Genomic DNA, 16403 nt, shown 5'->3' on the forward strand with positions numbered 1-16403 from the left:
AAAAGGGTGCTCAATAGGGCTGAAAAATTAATCAAAATATTACTAAAACCACCATATGGCCAAGTGAAATATCCAAATCACAGGAGCTGCAATTTTTTGATAAAGGTAAACCATGTGACAACACACTGTTGTAAATAAAATATTATGGTGCTACAGAGGTGTCCTGGCCTATAAACTGTATTTTCCAGATGTAAAAAAATATATTTAATTGGTACAGGTAATGGCAAAAACTACAAAATCATCATTTTAATAGCTTTTTCAATGAAAATTGGAATAATAATGCAAAAACTAACACTCCGTCATACTAAAATCATGAACCATATCGCAATATCTGTAAAATGAATCACAATATGATTTTTTTTAACCATATCATTCAGCTTTAGTGCCCAGTGATGCACTTCTTGTCATTCAGCATCAGCTTAATGCCTAAAATGCAGAGTGTACATGTTTTGGCCAACAGAGGGTGTAATGTTACTGTGTCACTGATGAAAGACGTGGGGGCAGTTACATTGCACTTGACTTCCCTCCTTCATTATGAGCAGCAGTTTTCTGTGTCTACACTACATCTGAGCCCCCCCACCCTCTTTCCCCTCCTCTTCTGCTGCTGCACCAGCACACTTCCTGTTTCCAGGTCACATGTCAAACTGACAGCAAAACGACGGCCCCTCCCTCCCCTGCGTGGCTCACGACCATATAAGGACATGAAAATGTGCTGAAGACTCTGGTCGTCTCTCTCGCTACCTCGCTCTTCCTGCCAGGGTGCAGAGGCTCGGCCAGGTTCCCCCCGGTCTTGCAAGCCGGTAGAACAGGGAAGGTGTTCAAGTTCCTGTCTCAGTCCGCATGTGTGTATCTGAGTGTGTGTGTGTGTGTGTATGTGTGTGTGTGTGTTTTCCCCCGGGCCCTTATTAGTGGTGTGTGTATACAAGTGCTCTGGCGGCTCAGCACTGAGCTGCAGATTGATTCTCATTAATGAGCAATGTTGAGGGGAAAAAAAGAATTCAAGGAAGGATGTGTGTATGTGTGTGCATGCGCGCATGTGTGTGTGTGTGTGTGTGTGTGTGTGTGTGTGTGATGCTGATTTGAAAGTTTGTGTGCACGCATAAGCCTCTGTCATGAGATCATGACCCACTTACTGTATGTTTCATGATGTGAAATGCACAACACAATGTTGGTGTGTGCATTTGTGTGAGCACTCATCACACACTTCTTGTTGAGCAGATCTTGAAAAATAAGTGTGTCTGTCTGTGTCTGTGTATGCCTGTGTGTGTGGAGAGTTGAAATGCTTCTGGGAGAAGCCATTTGCATTGGGTGTCCCTCATTACACTGGACAGCAGTGTAAACAGACTTTCCATGAAGAGACAGCATCTCTAAGACGCTCCAGACATCTGAGGTTTGACACAAACCCTCCAAAAATAACAACAAAGACTAAATGAAAGTCACTGTCTTCATCAGCAGCCCTGACACATTCCTGGGATTACATCAAAAATGAAAAAATAAATAAATAATGCTGCTTTAGTGCTGAATGCAATTAGACCTTGATGGTTTAAAAACAAAACAAAACAAAAAAAAAACCCTGGTGATGTCTGGGGTATGTCTTCATCAAGGCTGGGAGTCCTGCCTTTCCTTTTAATTGAACTGACTTAATTCAGAAATAAACAGCCACTACAGCCTTAGCTGTTGCCCATCTGCCAAACCGTTCAGCTGTCTCTTATTTAGAACACAGCTTAATCAATAAGCAGTTAAATTCATTGAAAGTGTTAAAAAACCAGAGAGCGCTTCACTTTATGAGGCTGACAAGATAACTCAAGCACACCTCAATTAGTTCAAACATCTGACACCATATTCAACTGTCTATGCCCAGCCTTCATTTCAATAAAGTGTATGGATAGACTTTAACTTTAGCAGCACAACCTGTAATTACTGCTGGGTGCTGGTTGTTCTGTCTGCTGGAAATACTGACATAACATTATGCTGATCTGTGGTTGGGTGTCCTGCCCTGAATGGTTAATATTAGCAGCTAAATGGGCAAAAAAGGCAGTGACACTCCCAGAGTTAGGAGTTCAAGTCCCATTAGGGCCACTAATGTCCCAGTACCATGTCGTTCCAGGATCAGACAGTGACTGAAGCCAAACCCAAAGCCTGGAAGACTGCTTACATTTCCAGGCCAAAACACAAATTCTAAAGATCAATCTTGATTTTCTATCTTGATATTCTATATGTCAAATCCAAGAAATTGTTAAGAGTAAGGATAGAAGGTGCAAGGTCTTCAGCGAGGTTAAAGGAGCCACAAGAAGTGAAGTTTGAAGGTGATGTTTAGGATTTTAATCAATTCTTAGGGTAAAAATTCTGATGAGTTGTGATTTTGTGGCATGGGCACCTCTTATTTGACTCATGTTTATCAGTGTGATGAGGAAGAAAATTATCTTATTGCGTTTGCACCTTGCATTAAGATATTGACTATTACCAATCTCAATTGACATTTTCAGTGAAAAATAACTAGGGTTATACTAATACAACTGTTTTGCCAGTGTATTGTGCAGATATTGTCTATTTACTGAAAACATATTTTAGCATTTTTATTGGCCATTTATTATACCTGAAATAATGGATATTCGAGAACTGTATCAATAAGATATTTATTAGAAAACTGATTTATGCTACACTTGATGTCAATGGGGAGCTCTCAATTTGAACTGATTCTAATGAGATAGTTTGACTGGATTCCAGTATGCAAACGTATGCATTAGCAGAGGTACTACTAGATTCATCCGGAGTACCACTGTATCATTACTGTGTCAGTTTAAAGTCAGTGTAACAGGTTTTCAAGGGGGCAAATGCAACATCAGTAAACATCAGCAGCTTCAATCCAATATGCAACATTACAAAACCAAAACCCTTAGTGAAAAACTGTAAAAACATGCATTTCAATAAATCCGATTAACTTTAAAGCCCATACAGCAGGGAGGGAGAGATCGATAAAGGCTGGTTAGGAATGGACAGGGATGGCATTACAACCAAATCTGCCAGCAAACTCATGCTAACTGTTTTAGGCGTATGGAGGGCAGAAGAGGTGAGGTTGGTGGTGTGAGATGAGGTTTAAAATGAATCTCCCCTCACAGAAAGTAGAGCAGAGTGATACTCCATTAGAAAAAAAGCAAGAGTATAAGCAAAGGAAAGCTTTTCTGAGATACTAAGGGCATTCATTTCAGCCTTGACTGTTAAAAGCTGTGGAAAAAATGGGTAACAAGTCCTTTTTGTAAGTACCTCATACCAGTTCCTATAATGCAGGGAAACAACCTGCCCACATCCTCATTTGAAGATGCAGCAGTGGAAAACAAGCTGATTTTTTTTTTTATCCCTTCCCCAAGTTTTCTGTCCTTTTTCCATCAGACATGATCATTCACAAGCTTTTATGGTGTATCTATGGTCGGGGCATTTCACCTTTGACCTCTTGCCCCTTAACTAATAGCTGATTGTAAGGCTGGTATCTAAAACTTTTTCTACTGTTGTAGTCATTGCAGGATGCTCTGCTTTTGGCTATAAATGGCCATCAGGGCGTTAGTAGAAAGACCATTCTGAAACAGCAGAAATCAGTTCCAACCTGCAGTGACAGCAAGCATCTATCCTGCTTTTGTTTTGTTCTTTGCACAGGGGTTTTGAAATTTTTCCAGGGTCTGGACCCCCAAGCTGACTCCTATTAAGCCCCAGACCACCACTTTGAGATATTCTGGCTTGTGTTAATTCTTAAATTTGCATGTATTGTACATAATGGTAACATAATCTCTTATGTTTTAAAGTCCCCCTTCAGCCATTTATTAAACCCCTAAACCCCAACCATTTTTTACATGAAAAACATCCCTTAATCCCTTAAAACGGCTTAAACATAAAATTAAAAATCTTGCACTCATCAAGTATGTGGGATCTGTGAATATGCATATAGTCCCCGCCCACCCCCTGCCTGCTCACACACTGGCTTCTAACTTATTATATTTGATAATCTATCCATCTAAAAAAAATTGTTGGCTTTTTTTTCAGTAAATCTCTTAGTTATAAAAATATTTTTCATGTGAAACTGCCATTTTGAGTTGGTCTTGTTGATCTTTTGACAATAAAATATTACCGGCACCCGCCCTGAGGAAGGAAAGCACATAGCTGTCTTGAATGCACCATTAGGCCTACTACATGTAGGCTCGAATAACAAACAAACATGGAGGAGCGTGACACAGAAACAAACTCCCTGCTACACTCTGACACAGACCAGACCTCAATGCAACCAAGACAAGGAACATGTACCTAAAACCAGGTGTGCTCATGTTGTTTGAATGTTGTTTGTATATAAACAATCTGACAGCGACCAGAAATCGGTACGGTCCAAAATATGCCACAGACCAGTGCCAATGTCAGACTACACGCAAGAAACATCCTCTGAAACTTAACGAGGAAGTATAAGGAGATCTGTAAGATGCAAGCAACATGGAAGTTAAGTGTGGAACGCAAAAGCAAACCACAGTTCTGTTCAATGTCACCTCCAAATAAAAGGAGTAAAAAAATGAAAGTGCCTTTTATTTGTATTTAGTTCACAGAATTATGCAAAAGTGATTGTGACTCATGGTTATTTTGTATAGATCATTATTGAAAACACACTGTATCATGATATATCGTTTTGAAGATATGCATTTATCCATGTCATGTCCATATGATTTTTTTTTAAATTAGAAAATTATGAGAATAATAAAATCAAGCTATTCCTGATTTCACTGAGGACCCCTGGAGGACCCTGGACCCCACGTTAAAAACACCACTACAGCAAAACACTGAATCCCTATGAGCTCCAATTTGTTCTATGGCTGACCCAACTGTGTAGGGAGTGCACGTCAGAAGAGTTTCACTTCAGGCATCAGAAAAGTAACATTTTAGGCACAAATGTCTAAAATGTAAATGTAAAATGTAAATGGCGAGCCTGACAACAGAGGAAGCGGCCATCCCCAAGGGGAGCGGCTGCCACTTCATGAATAGCAACAAGCTTTGCAAAAATATGAAAACTCTGTCCAATTTCCAATACATCATGCTGCCTATGAAATACCCAGATAAAACAGTGAGACAGTCTAACATAGATTTGCGGTGTGGTGAATACCACATGGGGAAGTGGCCTGCCTCGTGCACTAGTTTACCAGCTTACTGCTGCAGTCTTTTGATCTGTGTTTGCAGTTGCTAAAGTACTCTCCTGAGAACCTTCACAAACTTTTATTAATGTAACTTGGAACAATAGTTCTGAAGAGAATGTTTTAAAAAATAAAATTACTCCCTCTGTTGGGAGTACTGTCTTCCCCCACTGTGCTGTGAATGTATGTTCATTCAGATGGGACTAGCTGTTCAAAAAAACATTGCAGAATCAGTGCTGGGAAATTTCTACATTTTTCTGTAGTATCGCATTGACAAATCTATAGTTTTTAAGTGACACTGCATCTCAGGAGCATGTTATTTTTTTTTATAAGAAACTTACAAATTTAGACAGGTTTTTACCACTGAGAAACTCACACTATGTGAAAGCTTCCTCACCCATCATGGTTTGAAAGTCACAGTGGTGACCCCATTATCTGTTAAATTTATACTGACAGGGTGTGAACGTCGGGTGATATGCTTTTATGGATAAGGAGGAAACTGAACTTAATGCATTTATAAAAAGTAACAGTGACAGTGAGTAAGTTGGGTCTTTGTCCCACTGTGAGTCATGTTACTGCTGGGACACTGAGCTTTGAGACTTCAGTTTAGCTTGGAGTATTGGGCTGCCACTGTGCAGGGCCGAGCCTGAGGCAAAGAGGCTCTGCAGGGAATTTTATTAACCAGCTCCCAGCACTCACTGCTGGGACCCTGTCAAATAAAACTCCCCATATAGTTTGACTTCGCTAGTGCCTATTAACAATAATAGAGGCCAGCAGGGACATTCTGGATTGGCCCCAAAACATTTTTCACAAAGATTCAGACCAATTGTTCCCATACAATTGTTACCATCACCACTAATAATAAAAATCATGAGGCTAAGGCACACAGATGCTGAGTACAAGCACTGTTGTTGTGACTGAACCTGTGATGGCTTGGCTTTGAGACTGTTTCTTAACCACTAGTTCACAATGCAACCCATGTCCATACTAGGGCCGGCATATATATCAATATTATATTAATAATGTGGTTAGACATATTGTATGGGATTTTGGACAAAATTATATTTTGACATGGCAATAAGTGCTGTCTTTTCCTGTTTTTAAAGACTGCATTACGGTAAAATGATGAGCAGAGTGAATGATGTTCTTGCTGTTATGTTATTTGTCACTACCTGCTTGGTCATCATATCCACATTATTAATGATTAGGACACTATTTACTAAAAATTTCTTGTGTGCAAATATCTTATGCATGCACCAATAATAATCTCTACAATAATGTTGCAAAATCGATATCAAGGTAATATCTTTGACTGAATCAAAGATATTATAATATCTGATTTGACAATACCTCCCTGTACATGTTAGATCATACTTGGTGACTAAACTGAGTCTGATGAGAGAAACTAACTGTGCTGGTTCTGGTTCAGTCTGCACCAAACTAGTAATGCTCAGCTGTGTAGCAGGGCTATAGAAAAGAGAGATATTTCTGATGAATATTTCAATATGAAAATAGCCTGATGTTTGGGAATTACTGAGCATGAATACAATGAGAGATCCCTACTGTGCCACTTGATTTTAAGGCCCGAGGTTCTCCACAACACCACGTGACTTTGTTCAGGAACCTCCTGTGGGGTTCAAATATCTTGTCAGTCTGAAACAAGTTTTCCCACTAAGAGGAAAAAAATGCAGTCTCTTTTGATTTAAAGCCCACAGTTAAGATAGTTGCACTTTTCTGTTGAATTGTGCGGGCCTGTCGTGTGGCAGAGAGACAGAGACAGTCCAGAACAGGGGGGGAACAGAAGGACTTGGTCAATTCACAGGAACAGAGACGAAGCAGAGAGGCTGGTGGAAGCTGGTGTGTTTATCTAAATGTGACAGTCACAATCATCATCGTCATCATCTTGGACAGAGCTGTTCTTCATCTCCAAACAAGGGCTTTTTCATCTGCTATTTTGCTTTCACTCTGCTCATGCAACACAGCCTATTCCCTAATCTGCAAGAGGATTCTTGAGGGGAGGGGCCGGGGGGTTATGGGGGGGCTGGCACGTAGGCATGTGCAAACCAAGGAGCTGGAATAATAATATTGAAGCTAACTGACAGACACCAACAAAGAGGACATGAGACATAAAACAAAACATTAGAGCCCAACCGATATATTAGTTGGCTGATTTTATCGGCCAATTCTGGCCTATCACAGATATACTAGTATTGGTGTAAATGTTGTCCAATATGCAGAGATATGAAAACTTTTTTTTTTTAACAGAACATAGGCTAATTTAAAAATGCTTGGGATAATCAAAAAATTAATATTTGATCCTTTTCCTTGATTAAAATTTGGTATAGACAGAGATAGATTTTGTTATATCTATGTGCGTTTTTTAATTCATAGCTATTTATAATTATTAAATTGTCTGTATTATTTTAAACTCTAAATATTTGACAGATCGTTGCAAAAAAAAAAGTATGTTTGTGCATGTTTATGTACATATCAGACAATTTCTTTTATTCCCCAACATCAGTATCAGCCCCAAAAATCCAGTATCGGTCAGGCTCTAGAAAATGTGAGACATAAAGAGCTCCCTGTGGTGTGTGATCCTTGCGTCTTTGTGCTCTCTTGGCCTAGACACCAGCTGGCCCCTCTTCATTCAACTTAGTCACTGTATATTCATCACCATATCACCCCCCTCCAACACACACACACACACACACACACACACGCACACCAAAGCATCCCAATATGAACCTAACCCACCCAACACCCTCTTTGGGAGCAAGATTTATCCCAAACGACAGCCACTGATGTTCATAAAAACACTAACCCTAATCCTGGCATCATAATCACCTTATCAGACCATTACAGATACATGAAAAAAAAATGTAAGAGGAAGAAAACGTGGCAATACTCTGGCCTGCAGGCATTTTTAGGCTACACCATCTCCAAGATCCTCTCTGCTGGCATGCCTCCCTATCAATATCCTGAGTAGTCAGGACAAAGAGGGCCTTGGTGCCTGGAGATGCCACAGTACAAACGCTGCCAGGTTTAAAAGCAGTGCAGAGACTTATTGTTGGTGAATCCTGGGGGTGGGGGCAATTATACATCGGTAATAACCCCATGGCCTGGAGACAGAGAGAGGAGTTTGGAGAACTAGAAATGTTCCTCTGCTAGACAAAACAAGGATGTGGTGGCAGGTCTGCTCAAGATTATATTGGATAAATAATGGCCACAATCTGGCATTTAAGAGAAAAGTACTCTGAGCAGCAGAGGTGTGTAGTTCTATGTAAGGTTTTTTCATATATCAGCACAAATCATGCAATCCACTGTGTAACTATAGTACTTTCAGGAGCGCCAAGCCTTTTTGCAGCACCACCCTGCTTCACATTTATACAGGTTGAGACATTCCCACCTGGGAACCACTCAGTGCATCATCAGGATATATCCACACTAACCTGGGTAAATCTAAAATTCCCTCCCCCCTCTCCTGGATTTTGTCCTTGGCTGGTGGGCAGTGCTTTCCTTAAACACACTTTGATAGTCATGTCTTGTGGGAGGAGTGATGCAGGGATTTATACAGTCCATTCAAAAGCATTCTGTAACCTGTAGGGATGGGATTCAGAAGGGATTCTCGATGCAATATGACACCAATTCGATACGTCTTGTGATGCAATATTACAATATTGTGTGATTTTGAAAAACAATGATCGTGTGCATTCTAAGTTGGATTTTTTTCCAGTGTGAAAAAAAAAGTCCAAAATAAGAACAAATATCAACGCAGGGTCATCATAGCAATAAAAATAGAAATCACTATTTGTGACTGAATCGATTTTCCTTCCCATCCCTAGCAACCTCTAGGCCCCCTGTTCCCCATATATCCTCATTATTTCTCCATATATCCCTCACAAAGACATAAAACACACATGCCAGACACCTTGAGTATAGTAAGGGTGAAACTTTCACACTCTTTCACTGCCAGAATATTCTGCCACTGAGATGCTGAGCCTCAGTGATGCTAACTTTCCAACCTCAGATTTGTTCATCTGTCACTTTCAGTCTTGCCCTTACAACATGCCTGTTCAGGAGAGTGTCATTTTACCCTGAGCAACCTGCTATGCAGTGTATGGAATATCACTGCCTTGCATTATGACTTACAGTACACCAACACCTGGAGCACAGTGTAAATCCACTGGTCTTGTCACATCAACACTAGGCATTTAAAGAAGCTCCTGGGTCAACTAGGGTAGCAAACTGTTGTGCTCTATTCTATTTCAGTCTAAATCCCTTGTAGTTACTGTCTGCACAGCCCTCGCCATAACCCTGTTGTTAAATTCCATGACTTTCCTATGTCCTTCTATTACTAAATGGCAATGTTTACCTGATCTAAAATGTTATTCCTTCCTGGTCTGTTAATGTTGTTGTTTTCAGCTCTGTAAAATCCTAAAGGGTCTAAACAGTCCAGTTTGAAATACAGCATCTGTAAAGTGATTTGAATGATCAAATTCCATCCATCAAAATCCGTCCATAATTACTTGGAATCGTGTAAAGTTTGGTGTTTACAACTGCAGCCTCTAGACAAAACATGTTTTGTCGTCTAGCTAGAAGCATAAAGGAGTGAATAACCAGCTCTAAGGTACACTAAAATGAAGCAGAAGTTTGAGCCCCACAAGAGTGTAGATGCGTGGGTTTTTTGACTGAAAAGGACATAGTGTTCATCACTCATCTCCAGATCTCTGACAAAGCAGCAGGCAAGTACAGACAGCGATCATCTGGCCTTGCATTCTTCACTTCATTCTTAGCTACATTTCAGCATTCAGCAAAGTTGGCCCTGTGGCCTAAGACAGCAGTTCCCAAGCGGGACTCCAGGGAAACCCAGGGGGTTCTTCAGGGTCTTCCAAACTCCACTGACTAGAGCTTAGCACTACAAGAGAATCTTTTAAGTGACAGTTAACCCTAAAACAACATTTGACGCGTATAACATCTTGATCCAAAGACTGTAGGTCATGCAGATAGTTTTTAACAACCAAGGTCCATGTAGGAATTTTGGGAATTTACCGTGTCATTTGACTCTATGAATTCCACAAAGTGTTTTGGGCAAACAGCATCATGTACTTTCTGGCAGAACATTTCCTCATTCACTGTTCAGCCTTCAATGGAGCAGAGGGCAGAGATAGTTGGACTTGACTGAGGTGTGTCGTGTGAGGCCTTATGATTATTTGAGTGTTTACCATTGTGCAACATCCAAGTCAAGAAGTATAACCAAAATCTTACAAACTAATAAAATAAGATTTTTTTCCCCAGTTTTTGAAAATTTTGCTGTGAGATCACACAAATTAAATGTGTTGTGATTTTCCAAAGCCATGGGGTTAGCACTGTACACTTTAAAGAATCTATGAAGGCTTCAGTGTCCACTTTTATCTCCCCAACTACTACGATGCAAATGCTCTTCTGGTGGATAAGTGTGGATAACACCTTTATCAAACAAGGTTCTATGGTCCAAAGTGCATCTATTTTGGTGTCCCTGGTTTGAAAACATTTTGAAACCATAGCTTATAAATGTTTGGTCTACATTATTTAATCTTTCTTTTCAGTCATAAAAAGACATTTGTCTTGTCTTCTAATCTATGGACAGAACCAGTCAGTGGTGTAGCCTGAATGTCTTGCCAAACTATACCATTTTGTGATTTTTTTTTTTTTTTTTTCAAAAAAAACATACGTTTTTAAACACGTTTCAACATGAGTGGTCTCAGTGGGAATCAAACCCCTAACCCCCAACAACATTAGTGCTATACTGCACCCCAATGAGCTGTAGTGAAAATACATTTTCCTGACTCTGGCTATGTTAGTGCAATGCTCCACTCACTGCGAGACTACATTTCACAGACATTCATTCATGACTGCAAACACAAAATGCCACACAAATTTTGTACTTTTTATATGCTACTTTTGTTTACTCAGGCTGTGCCATTGTTTTTAATGGGGCAACAACTAGCTCTTACTGACAGACTGTTAAAGCAGAGACATCTTTCATGGCCTTTTTAACAACCACAGTCACAACATCAAAAGCAAAGAGGAATGTCTGTAACTGCAAATTACAATCTCCATACGATATATGTGCTAACGCAAACAATTCCTACATGTCGCTGCAAGGTTCACTGTAACAATTAATTGTAGTTAACCATGAAATGGCATCTGAATACAAAGTTCCAATGCTGCCACAGGCAATAATCAGAATCAGTTTCACTGACAAGTGCTCTAAATACAGAAACAAATCGTGGGGAAAAAGGAGAAACAGAAATTTGTCTTGGTCATATCAGTCAAGAAAAATGTTACATCTTACAATGCAAGACAGTACATATTGATGTGCATGGGACAAGGACACAAGGACCTCAAATAAGGGACATGGCTGTGCAAAAAGCATTTATTGCATTCATAGGCGCCTCACAACTGTACAGCCAACAGTGACTAGAAGTGTGGGTGGTATGGAAAGGGTGCGTATGGCTGGTTCACACAAAACAGCTTCAAGCTGAGAGCAAGACAAGGCCACATCACCACCTGATATCCTATGACAGCCATGGGTTTTACCAAGTACCCTACACAGCTTGAAAGCACACAAAATACACTCACATCTAATACTTTCAGCTCAACAAACTCAAAAATGGGGAGACATCTGAATGAAGCCACAAAGTTTATTGATAAACAAAATGTAGTACAATTGACTGAGTCAAGTGGCTTCAGAATCCTGCATGTGCTGTGATTTGTCTGACCATCCATTAACTATTGCAAACCATGCAAAAAGTCACCATGCGCAGTCCAGGTATTGTAAGTCATTCAGGTTTCCCCAAGCAGTCAGAAATTTAACCACAAGCAATCTAATCTAAGTTTTGAAAAACAGTGCACTTAACCTTTAACAAAGTCACTGCATCTGTAGACAAAGCAGTTACCCGCCAACAAACCACACACCAAATCATCTAAGGTATACTGTTGCTGCACTACTCTGCTGAATTTTCCAATCAACCAATCTACAACTGATCAAATCAACATTAAGTGTAAGTGGATATTAGGAACAGTGCCTCAGCACCACATGTCAGTGAACCTTGGGGAGAACTATGACTAAAAATGTAACACACTACTTCCCCTCTAGACTAAAATCCTTTTCATGAGTTTAAATCTTCTCACCAAACCGGCCCTCACATTTCTACCAGAGAGGTCTAAAACAGGAACCTTAGCACAGACTCTCAGACTCCTTTAGAGACATTAGATTGTGACATATTCCAACCTCAAATGGCTAGAGAAAACAACTATGTACTCAGTGGAGAGGTGCAAGAGAGTGCTAAACAGGGTGGGGAAAGTGCCACCAGCCAAGTGGTTTTAAATTTAGGCTGTAGATAAAGAGTTTGGCTACTGGCAGCCACTTTGCCCTGAACCCAACCATTATGTGCAGGTCTTGCTCAAATGTAACAACACAGTTGGATGGTAAAATAATCAAAGTGGTCGGTGAAATATGGGTTTCCCATGGACAAAAACATGAAGTTTCCTGCCACAGTGCTGAACTACACAGGAAGTCCCAGATACAAGATTTTTAAACCTACAGCAAACAGAGTGCGTGAAGACAGTCTCCAATAATACCCATGTCTGGCTACTCTGCCGTAACCAGGAGGCTGGCAGGCCTCTGCCAAAAGGTCACAAGAATGGCATCCGTGGCAGAGACAAGACTCTTCTTGCTGTTCAATAATTTATGAATGGAAAAGATTGTTCGTTTACCAATTCCCAATCAAGGAGCTTTCAAGTCTTTTTCTGGAATTACAGCGTGACACTGATGCTCTCAAACACATAACTTCTATTCCTCTGGGACAAGGATAGGGTGTATATGACAAAAATGGAGGCTTGGCATTAAGCACTAATGGCCAGACTGTGACACACTCTGATGACGCAGTCTTCCAAACTGTGTCTACCTGCTCTTCTTAGTTTCAATAAACAGTAATTAGGAATGCACAGATATTTTTTTGAGGTCCATACACCTGTAATGGTCAATACTATTATCTATATGATTTTTTTAGTCCAGAGCCCAAAATTTCACTTCTTGGTACCACTCAAGGTGGAAAAATTTACTTGGTGGATTAGATGAATATACTGGCTATTGAGGATTGGCTGGCCGTTTTGTGCGTAGCTTGTATGTGTCGTGTGTGTGCAGTTGAGAGACAGAGGAACAGAGACGGTGAGACAGGCAACCAGAGCAGAAAGTATGAAGTTAGCAGTACAGCTGTGAACATAGCAGAGCAATGTGTGTACAGTTTAGGCTATTTGTCAGTGAATAAATGCTACAACTCCAAGACCCAAGCCAAGTTCCCACGTTTCATGCTCCAAGTGAAAGGGGGTAGCCCAAATGTTAGTTCAAGAGTAAGAAACACTTGAATTTGCCACAAAAAAAAATCACAACTGGACATGAATGAAGGCTAAGAAGATATTTTTTGAAATGATACCACAAACAATATTATAAAACACTAGCAAATGTACTGACCATGACCCTAAACCAGCATAAACACCAGTGCCTAAAATGCAATTTACTTAAGGGGTGGTTCACTTCATGAAGTGATTACTGTTACAAACTGCCACCCAGGAATGCTTATCATACCAAAACATCATCTACAGACATGGATCTTTTCAAATATTATAAGAAGGCTTTACCACCTTGAACAGTACTGGAATGTGGTTGAGCCCATTAACTGTTTGTAAGAAGAAGGTGCAAAACAGGTTTAACAATGCTGTTGTTTTTGTTTTCTTCTTTTTTAACTGCTGATAATTTAACAGCAGTATTAAGTGGCACACTGCTAAACAAAATGGCCATACAAGTGCCGATTTCACAGTCAGCCAAATATCAACAGAAAAAATAACACTGGACTGATAACAGTTTTGTTTTTTAAAGCTGATTTTGACCAATACTAATAGTCCACTAATATATCAGTCCATCCCTATGAATAATAACAATAATAATAATGAGGAAGAGAAGAAGAGGAAAAGGGAGAAGGGGAAGAAGAGGAGGAAGAGGAACAAGGAGAAGAAGGGGACAACAATGATGACCTATGAGCCCAACAAAAGAATGATTGCATATATGTAGACCAAGTTGATATCATTACTTGAATGCTGGCAGTCATGCTGTGGCTAAGTTTATCCTCCAAACCAGTCACTAGCAGTTCAGCAACCACAACGAGTTTAATTTTATTTAACCTACAAATTATATTTGGTTGCCTATTAAAGAGTCAGAATAACCAGTGAATTGTGGAAACCACCATTACTGCATCAGGTATTTGAAACAGTTTGTTTCCTCCCTTGGCATCTTCTTCTGAGCTATACAAAACACAGCAAGGGACCGGAACAGATGGCTGACTGGCTCTGAGCTAATGTGCTGCTGAGATGCTGTCAAAGTACAAAATGCAAATGCAGTACAGTATTTGCACGGAAATGTCGCGCCTTTCACATCACAACATACGTGGATGTGAAATGCAGCCTAGTCTGCCCCACACCATTCACATTCAGGGCAGGAAATTCACACCAGCCACCAGTTAAATACTGCTTCTTACTGACAGTCTACTCTGTCACCCAGTTTGTCAGGTAGGCACACACCATTTGATGAAGTGTATCTGGTCAAACACTTAAAGTGTTTCATGAATTTTGAAAAACACCATAGTAAATGGATGAAAAACTTTTGTGTCCTGTTGACAGCAAAAAGCACTAAAAGTTGCCGAGCTTTCTGGGCCAGCCTCAGGTGGAAAGGCACATGCCTGAAAACATTATTTACTGTGAAGCCAATAGATCACAAATATCACAAGGTCCCTGCAATCACCTCGCTTATAAACCTTTTAAATAAACTGGTAGCTAAGAGCTGATGTCTGTGTGATGACGAGAAGAAGTGAACCACACCCACTGGCCTCTATGCTGCCAACATGCTAATAAACTTCTGACTCACTGAGACTGATGTGGAACAAAACAAAACGAACCAATAGGTAGCTGTCTCTGAGCTGTGCAATAAGTAACTTATTCCATAGCCAGGTGATAGTTCCCAGCCATTCCACATAATGACTACTTATAATGGGTTACTTCCTTATGAGCATGCTTGCTAGGACATGCTCTCAGGATGCACACACACTCATTTATTCATTTCCCCACCCTCATACAATTGCCAGCGAGAGCAATACACAAATCAGCCTGTTTAAGCCTTTTACTGGAACTGTAGAGATGAAAGCAGTATTAAGTTTGAAAATAAAGTCGATTAAAGAAAATGCAATATTAGTACATTAAAATAAAGTGCTTGTGACTTGCAGAGCCCAGACCTATTCAGCTCAACTCTAATACTGCCTCCGGGTATGTGCATTGCGCTCTAATGAGGAAATGAGAAATGCTCAGGTATACACTGTCACCAGTGTCGAAGACCAGGAAAGTGGTAGAGGTGGAAGTTAATGAGATAAATTTGCAGCAACTTAAAGTATACATCATTATAAGTCGTGTCAAACTCAAATACGGTGGTTGAGGATAGCATCATCTCAGGGAAAGAACATTAACTAATGCTCCTGCGATTGTAAACTGAAACTATGATCGATTTGTTTATATCTGTGGTAGTTTGACAGATGATGTTCGCCGACTGGAGCACATACTTTAGCCACCTTTTCATTCACCACCACATCACTGGCTATAATAACATTGTGGACTAGACGGCTAGTTAACGAGCCTGTGGTATGGGATTGTTGTCATTCGGATTGGAAAAAATACTCTGCTTGAGTCACAATAATGATCACATAAACCAGGATTTGCGACAGTATCTGTGTGTTTAGCTAACGCCGTAAGAAGCGGCCAACACAGCGGATTTCCAGGCAGCGAAAAGGGCGTGTTATCTATGTGTTAGCAGGATACGGCTAAGCTAACTAACCAGCTAACGATCTCTGTTATGAAAACTTCCTTAACACGGGCAGCTAGCGGCGCCGCCGACAGACAACTAGTCCACTCAACCAGGGTCCCCCCTCGATGAAAAGGGTGGGAGGCCAAGCTTAGGATAATTCATTATATGAACACGGTTCCTATTTTGAGTCAGGACCGTACAAGGAGCCTCCGTTTGAGACTCGCAAATGAGCGGAAGTTGAGCTAAAAATAATAAGAGCAGAAGCAGCAGCAACGGTAGTGCCGAGGCCTGGCTTTTTCTTTTTATACCTTTAACAGCGCGCTCGACGCCAAACTGCACGGGACGCAACGATT

The 16403-nt window shown here is 40.4% G+C and overlaps 1 protein-coding gene across 1 annotated transcript in view; it reads right to left on the bottom strand.

Annotated features, from left to right (window-relative positions):
* Positions 1 to 16403, bottom strand: part of LOC115360820 (F-actin-capping protein subunit alpha-2) — a 28233-nt gene that overhangs the window by 11628 nt on the left and 202 nt on the right. The window lies entirely within an intron of this gene.

This window comes from Myripristis murdjan, chromosome 6 (genome assembly GCF_902150065.1).
Source record: "Myripristis murdjan chromosome 6, fMyrMur1.1, whole genome shotgun sequence".
NCBI lineage: Eukaryota > Metazoa > Chordata > Actinopteri > Holocentriformes > Holocentridae > Myripristis > Myripristis murdjan.